The 7,784-nt window shown below is 36.1% G+C and overlaps 1 non-coding gene across 1 annotated transcript; it reads left to right on the top strand.

The window, feature by feature from the left end:
* The first annotated feature begins 7,469 nt into the window (after positions 1-7,469).
* On the top strand, positions 7,470-7,542 carry Trnad-guc. Its single transcript has one exon. It is a non-coding gene; the product is annotated as a tRNA-Asp (tRNA).
* Positions 7,543-7,784: the final 242 nt, after the last annotated feature.

Genomic DNA, 7,784 nt, shown 5'->3' with positions numbered 1-7,784 from the left:
TATATATATATAAGTTATAAATTTGTCTTAACGACACTCGTTTTTAAAAAAATATTTATTTATTAAAGTTTACAATTAACTTTTCATAAAATGAATAACTTAGAAAATAAGTATTAGGACGAGGTCGTGATTAAGATGCGGTTCAACTCCGAGCCTGAGACCAAGTGCAAACAAATGTCAAGTGCTAGGTCTTAAGTATCAAGTCTCAAGTGTCCAAATATGGTGGGAGAGGGTCTAATATACCCTCTGTAGAGTTGTTTAGTCTGCAGGGTTTTTTATGATGACAGAAGCAGCTGTTGCGAATGTAACTCCTCCACCCCTAGTTCGGGAATTTCCCTGGAAATTCTTGAATTTGGCGGAGTTCTTCTTCGGGTGGTTCGGTGAAGTCTGTTGTCATCTTCTTGAATCGTGTCCAAGTCATGGTGGTGATTAAAATCACTGCGATGATCAATATTATGATGATTGCCAGATTGCTGGAACTCATTGCGGTTAAGAAGACGCTGTTGTTACGATCGACGATGACGTTGGATGGTGTGTTTTGCAGATTCAATTCCTGAAGATGTACTTTGAACTTTGACATCTGAGTAACGTGGGAATTTAAATCAACATTTGCCAAGATGTTCGGTTGCCCAGAGGATCTAGACTCGTGATTCAGGTGTTTTCCTCGATATATTATTTGACTGTTATTTGGGTTGATGAGGAAGACTCCTTGTAGTAGTTTATCCTCGGCGATGTCCTGGTCGATGATTTTTAAACGTTCTCCTGTGGGGAAAGTTGCCAGGTACTGGTTGATTTGTGGTATCCACTCCAAGTGGTTGGCAGGGATGTCTAGTGTTGTGTAGCTGCAAAGTTCTGTACTGCCATTCTCTAGCAGGTTCAATTCACATTGAGCGTTTGTGTAAGTTATTAAATCAGGAGAGCAAAAGTGTACGTATGCAATTTTTTGGGTACAAGTGCTCTTTAGTGTAATTATTTGTGTTTTCTCAAGACCAGATTGTGGTTTGAGTAAGTATTTAACCTTTGGAAGTATTGTTACAAAGCTTTCTCCGTATTTGGCAGCTACGGGGTACATTTCATATAGTCGGAAGTTTACATCTTGTACAATAGGTATTTCTAATAAGTATACAATTTCTGTAGGTTTGATAACACAATTGACTTTGATAATTTCCTCATAGTTTATTATGTTTTGTGGGTGAACTTCGAAAGGTAATCTATTTCCATAGTAAGGCGAAATTTTATTTAGTTCATAGAATAGTTCGGATGGGGAAATTATGCTGGGGTGTAATGTTTTTAATTTACAAAACGCTATAGAATTTTCTATATCTTGTAATGTGTTTAATATAATGTGATATAGGATTTGTATTTGATTTAAGACATTATGTTGTCTGTTTAAATCCATGTAATGGTCAATGTTCTCGTGTAGTTTTAATATTTTCTTAGCAATCTCGTGATTATTCTGGTTTATAATTTGCATTGTTTTGTTGTATTCTTTCATGATTTCTGAGTTTAGTGAGTACTGAGCATTTATTTGTGATTGCATATCTTGTTGTTGTGAATCTAAATGTTTAATAATTTTTTCGAATCTTTCTTTATCGTTGTTATCTAGGTTACCAGTTATGAATTTAATTATTGTTCCGAGACCGTTTATAATTCCTCTCTTAAATCTATCTTTAATAATATTCCCTTGTGGGTTGATAAATTCTAATTTATCTCTTATAATTTCTCTAGTGTGGTTAATTATTTTACAATAGCTAGTTAGAGTGGCCCCATCGGTTAACGTACTAGTCCCGCGTATTATTTTTCGTTGTTGGTATAACAGTGTCGAGCGATAGTTTTCGTCAAGGACGTGTAGTTGATTTAAAAAGTGGTTTAGTTTAAAAAAATGTATTAAAACGTGGTGGGACGTCTGTACTTTTGCAGTGCCTAAGTCTATAGGGATGAGTCCTGTGCCTGTTGTGATGTCCGTTATTATTGCTCCTGATGTGACTGCTAAGAGCAGTGTCCTGGAACAGATTTGTTTGTTAGTTAGTCGTTTTCCTAGGTCGTTTTATATTTTCTAAATGAATTTTGTCTTTTGTGTTGTGGTGTTGGGTTTTTATTTTTGCGGTTTTTAAATCTTTGTTAACAGTATCTATCTGTTCCGGTTTGTAACGGTCCTTGGTTTTGCTCTGTTTTTGTGCATTTCGCACGTAAATGTCTTTGGGAATTTCAGGGAGGGTTTCCCTGTTTTCGTTCCGTTTGTTAATATGTTTCTCTTTGTTGATTTGGCTTAATTCTCTAATTCTCTCATATAATAATTTCGTTCGTTCTCTGTGGTTTGCTATGTAGTCGTTAGTTATTTGCTCGTCTATGTTTATATCTAGTAGGGAGTCTCTATTTATATGGCCACTGTGGATTTCAAGTGGTGTGTGTTTTGTGGCAGAATGTGTCGTGTTGTTGTAGGCGAATATGGCGTAATTCATTTTGTCTTCCACATTCTGATCGGTGAATTCTTCCCTATTTTTGAGTAATCGTATATGCTCTACGATTGTGGAGTGTAGTCGTTCTATCATTCCGTTTGAACGTGGATGTTGTGTGCTGGTAAAGTGTGTGTCGATTTTGTAGACATTAAGTAGTTCTTTAACAAGTGAGTTATTGAATTCCACGCCATTATCGGTAACGATTTTCTTCGGTATGCCGTAATGTGTGAAATGCTTGATTAATTTGTGTGTTATTTCGACGGCCTGTGAAGTTTTAAGTTTATAAGCCTGAGCAAGACGTGAGAAAGCGTCTATGGTCGTAAGAAATTTGTTTCCGTCCACTGTAAAAGTGTCGATGTGGATTATGTCATTAGGGCGTGTGGGTGTAGGGGTGACATTCAGTTCAAGGTTAAGGGGTGTTCTGTCGTATTTTGTCTTCAAACACAACTCGCATTTATTAATGTAATTACGAATATGGATTTTTATGTTCGGCCAATAATATTTGTTTTTTATTTGGTTGTATGTTTCGTCTATTCCTCTATGATTTGTCTTTCCGATGTGGTAACTTTCAATTATTTCCAATATCTCGTTTTGTTCAATTACGTCGAGTAGTTTTGTACAGTAACGGAATAGTATTAATTCTGATTCCTTAAAGTATTGTTTCATAATACGGCAAAAGTCTTCGTAAAAATTCGTTTCGAAATAAATTCCGTACTTTACTTTTGGTACGATAAATTCTTTAATAAAGTTTACGATGTCCGTGGCGAAGTTATTTTTTGAAATTTCTACTACTAACCTTGTTTTGTTCTCAAATAGTTTCATTATTTTGACCTTTTTGGGTTGGAAGTTTACAAGTGACATTAGGATTTGGTTTTTACAATAATTTATTGGACCATCAACGATTGGTACCTCAATTTCAATGTTGCTTAGGTAGTTCGAATGTACTGTCTGTTCGTCAGTTTCTTCTTCGATAATTTCTATGTCACTATCGTCCGGTGGGTTTGCTACTATTGAAGTCATGTCTATGTCCGGATTTGTGTTGGTCAGCTCCGCAATAATTTCATTTATTTGTTCGTTCGGTGAGTTTGCGTTTCTGTCTTCTAACACTTCTGTTAATATTTCATCTAAGTCTAGATTTCGTGAAATTTCGTGTTTGAGGGAGTTTCCTTCGTTTATGTGTATTTCTATTCTAGATAGAGCGTCTGCGTTAGAATTTAATTGTCCTCTTTTGTATTTAATTTCGAAATTATATTCTTCTAGTTTCAGTCTCCATCTTAGTAGTTTTGAAGTAGGGTCTTTCAAAGAGAAAAGCCACTGTAATGGTTTATGGTCGGAAAGAATAAGAAATTTTTTTCCATATAGGTAGGGTCTGAAGTATTTTACTGCCCATACAATAGCGAGTAGTTCTCGTTCTATTGTAGATAAATTCGTTTCGGTGTCTGAAAGTGTTCTGCTGGCATAAGCTACAGGTAAGTCTGACCCGTCGAAGTCTTGGCTCAGCACAGCGCCAACGGCGATGTTGCTAGCGTCAGTGGTCAAATGGAACGTTTTGGTAAAGTCTGGGTATTTTAGGATAGGCTCGTTGATTAGTAAGTTTTTGCATATGTTAAATGTTTCTAGGTATTCCTGGTCGTGTATGTCTATTTTTGCGCCTTTTTTTAGACATTTTGTTAGTGGTTTCGTTAAGTGTGCGAAGTTCGGGATGAATTTTCTGTAGTATCCTAGTAGACCGAGGAATCCTTTTATTTGTTTGGTCGTTTTCGGGAGGGGGTAGTTTTTTATTGCGCTTATCTTGTCGGGGTTAGGTTTGACTCCTTCGTCTGTCACAATATGTCCAAGATAGGCGACTTGGTGTTTTAAGAATTCAGTTTTGTCCAGTTGGACTTTAAAATTTGTGTCCCGTAACCGTTGGAAGACTTGTCGTAATCTGTCTATATGTTCTTGTAAGCTTGTGCTGAATACAATTATGTCGTCCAAGTATACTGTGCATATCCTATTGTTTAGTCCACGTAATATGTGGTCCATCGTTCTTTGGAATGTCCTCGGGGCGTTTTTTAGTCCGAAAGGCATTCGTAGGAATTCGTATAGTCCATTTTCTGTTGCAAATGCTGTCTTTTGTATACTGTTTTCGTCCATTTCGATTTGGTGAAAACCCGATGCAAGGTCAATTGTCGTAAAATAATTACACCGGCCTAATTTGTCGAGTAGGTCTGTTATGTTTGGTATAGGATATTTGTCTTCGACAGTTTTTTCGTTGAGCTTGCGGTAGTCGATGACTAGGCGCCACTTTTTTCGTCCAGAGGCGTCAAGTTTTTTTGGGACAACCCAAACCGGGGCTGAGTATGGGGAAAATGACGATCTTATTATATTTTGTCTTAGCATTTTTTCGATTTGGTTGTTTACTTCATCTTTAAATATTTGCGGGTATCTATAGGTTTTCGAGTAGACGGGTATTTCGTCTGTAGTTCGGATTTTGTGCCTAATCTGGTTTGTGAAAGTTAATTTGTCTCCGTCTACGTAAAAAATGTCAGAAAATTCTTTTACTAGGTTTGTTATGGCATTTTTTTCTTCGACATTTAAGTGTTCCGTTCGAATTTTATTGGTGTCAAATTTTTCTTTGTTTTGTGTCATCAAATTGAAATTGTTAGTCCCCTTTTGTATAATGAAGTCATTGATGTCTTCAACCGTAATCGGGTGCTCTAACTTTATTTCCATATCCTTTTCTGTATCGTTTTTTACCACACAAAGAGCTGTGCTATCTTTTATATTTATCAAACCCTCAGGGATTTCTAATTCATTTATTTTGATATTTTTCAATAGTGCTTGTCCGTTGCAGACATTTTTTATTTTAATGGGGATGATTTTTTCGGAATTTGCCTCTATTAGCAATCCGGCTTGTGTAATGTTCTGGGTCGAATCGGATTGTTCGTCCCTAGAACCATTTACTAGCAATTCGGTTTGTGTGATGTCCTTCGGGGTCGAATCGGATTGTTCTTCCCTAAAGTCGGCATCATCCGAAGTTTTAATATAAGCAATTGGGGATTTTTTTCCCTGTATCTTTATTTTATTTTTGAAAAGATCAATTTTTGCTTTTAGCATTTTAATATTGTCTGTTCCTAATAATAGGTCAAACTTTGGGTGAAAATTAAACAAAAAGAATTCAAGGTCTGATTTCTCAGCGATTGAGAGATCGTTTGAATTCAGAAGTGTACTGTAATTTTCTCTCGAAGAGCCATGAGTGGTGATCACTTCAAATGGTTTATATTTTATTTTAGTGTTGAAATGTTTTTTTGCTAATTCTGGATTTATGAACGATCTCGTACTTCCAGTGTCGATTAGGATTTTAAAATTCGTTTTTTTGTCGACTATATACGGAAGTTCGTCGTTCTTATCACGTTCAATGTTCATTATGTGAAATCTTCTTGTGAAGTTTGGCCTACTTCTAAAAAAGAATCTTGATCGGGGTCTGACTGTTTTCCCGTGTGTTGGCCAAAATTGGGATTTTGGGAACTGTTCCTTGTTGATATGCTCATTGGTGTTACCGGGGGTAGTGTTGGCTTTTTGTTATATTGCTGAGGTTGGCGGTTTTGATGTGATTGTTGGTTTTGATTGTAAAGTTGGCGGTTTTGGGAGAATTTTTCATTGTTTTGATAGTTTTGAGGGAAAGGATGACGATTTTGAGGGAAAGGTTGACGATTTTGAGGGAAAGGTGGGCGATTTTGAGGGAAAGGTGGGCGATTTTGGTGATTGAATTTGTTTGGTGTTATTGTTGTTTGGTTAGTTTTTAAGTATTGAAAGTCATTTCGTAATAATATCTCAATTTCTATCAGTGTTTGTGGGTTTCTGGTGGCCAAGTTATTACGCCAGGGATCTCTGAGACCAGATATTACATGTAAAACTATTAGTTTTTCATTGTAATCTCCGATAGTATTGGCGTTGGCGTTATTTTCTGTGTAAAGTTTGGATTTGTAAGTTCCGAACTTTTCTATTATTTCTTTAACATAGCATAAAGGATCTTTCGTGCATTTGAAGTTTAATATTTCAAATAATAAACTATGAGAATTTTGAGTGGTTGAAAATTTTGTTATTAGAAAATTTTTTAATGTATTCCAATCTGCAAAATCTGAATCTTGGAGGATTTCTGCCGCTCTTCCAATTAATTTTCCTTTAATCGCGCGGAAAGCACTTCTTTTTGCTAGCTCGCTGATTGTGGGAACGATTGAATTTAAAATTGAAGTTACTTCTTCGACTTCTTTGATGAAATGTGCTAGTTTTTTCGGATTTCCGTCATAGTTCGGAATACTATCAGTGAATACTTTTATTTCAGTTAGCGACGCCATGTTACGTACACTAATGTCTGTTATAGAAAGTTTGGTTAATTGTGTGATTAGTTGCTCAATTGTGAATTAAACTTACAGAACGTAGATTGCAGAGTTGCACATCACAGTAGTTTCTTCACGGCAAGAAGGATCTGGTAGGTCTTGTAGATCGCGGTAACATGTACACTGTTCCCGTGAATCTTGTCCAATTCGACTGCGCCAGTTATAAATTTGTCTTAACGACACTCGTTTTTAAAAAAATATTTATTTATTAAAGTTTACAATTAACTTTTCATAAAATGAATAACTTAGAAAATAAGNTTTTTTATGATGGTACGGATCTGGTTGAGATTTTTTACGCGTAGTTAGTCCAAGACGTCGCAAACAAAATAAAATAAAAAGCTTGGTGGAACCAGTTGTCCTTTTGAGTAATCAATTTAAAGAACAATCATTAAAATTTATTATGAAAGAAATTCAATGAGAAATATAACAAATTATTACATGCTAAATTAGCAAGAGATAGCAAAGTTAATTTTTTTTATTGTAAGAAAATTTAAAAGTAAAAAAAAAAAAAATAATAATGAATGATTATTCGGAGATCCACTCGGACACTAACCTCCCATCTCAACCCCACCTTTTGAATTTTCCCTCCTTTTTGGCATTTTTCCGGTTAGTTTCCGAGTGGATCAAGGTCACGATAGCTCAAGTGGTAGAGCAGCGGCCTGTCTAGCCGAACATCGTGGGTTCGAAACCCGCTCGTGACATTGACGTTTTTCTCATCTGAAAACCTTAATTAATTGAAAGATATTGATTGGTCAAGCGGACCACGAAAACTAGTGAACCTCAAACGACGATGGCCATGAGACCTCCTGGCCTGAACCCGTTAACAAACTGAGTGCCAGGATTGGCTGGCTTCTCACAACATGTGTCCTCCGGGTGCATTACTGACAGTAGTGTTAGAGTTTTATACCATTAGAACAAGTTTTTGTAAGTTGTGTAATTCATA

The sequence above is a fragment of the Cimex lectularius genome, unplaced genomic scaffold (genome assembly GCF_000648675.2).
Source record: "Cimex lectularius strain Harlan isolate CLEC.00 unplaced genomic scaffold, Clec_2.1 scaffold507, whole genome shotgun sequence".
Classification (NCBI taxonomy): domain Eukaryota; kingdom Metazoa; phylum Arthropoda; class Insecta; order Hemiptera; family Cimicidae; genus Cimex; species Cimex lectularius.
This window is presented reverse-complemented; position numbering and strand designations above follow the sequence as displayed.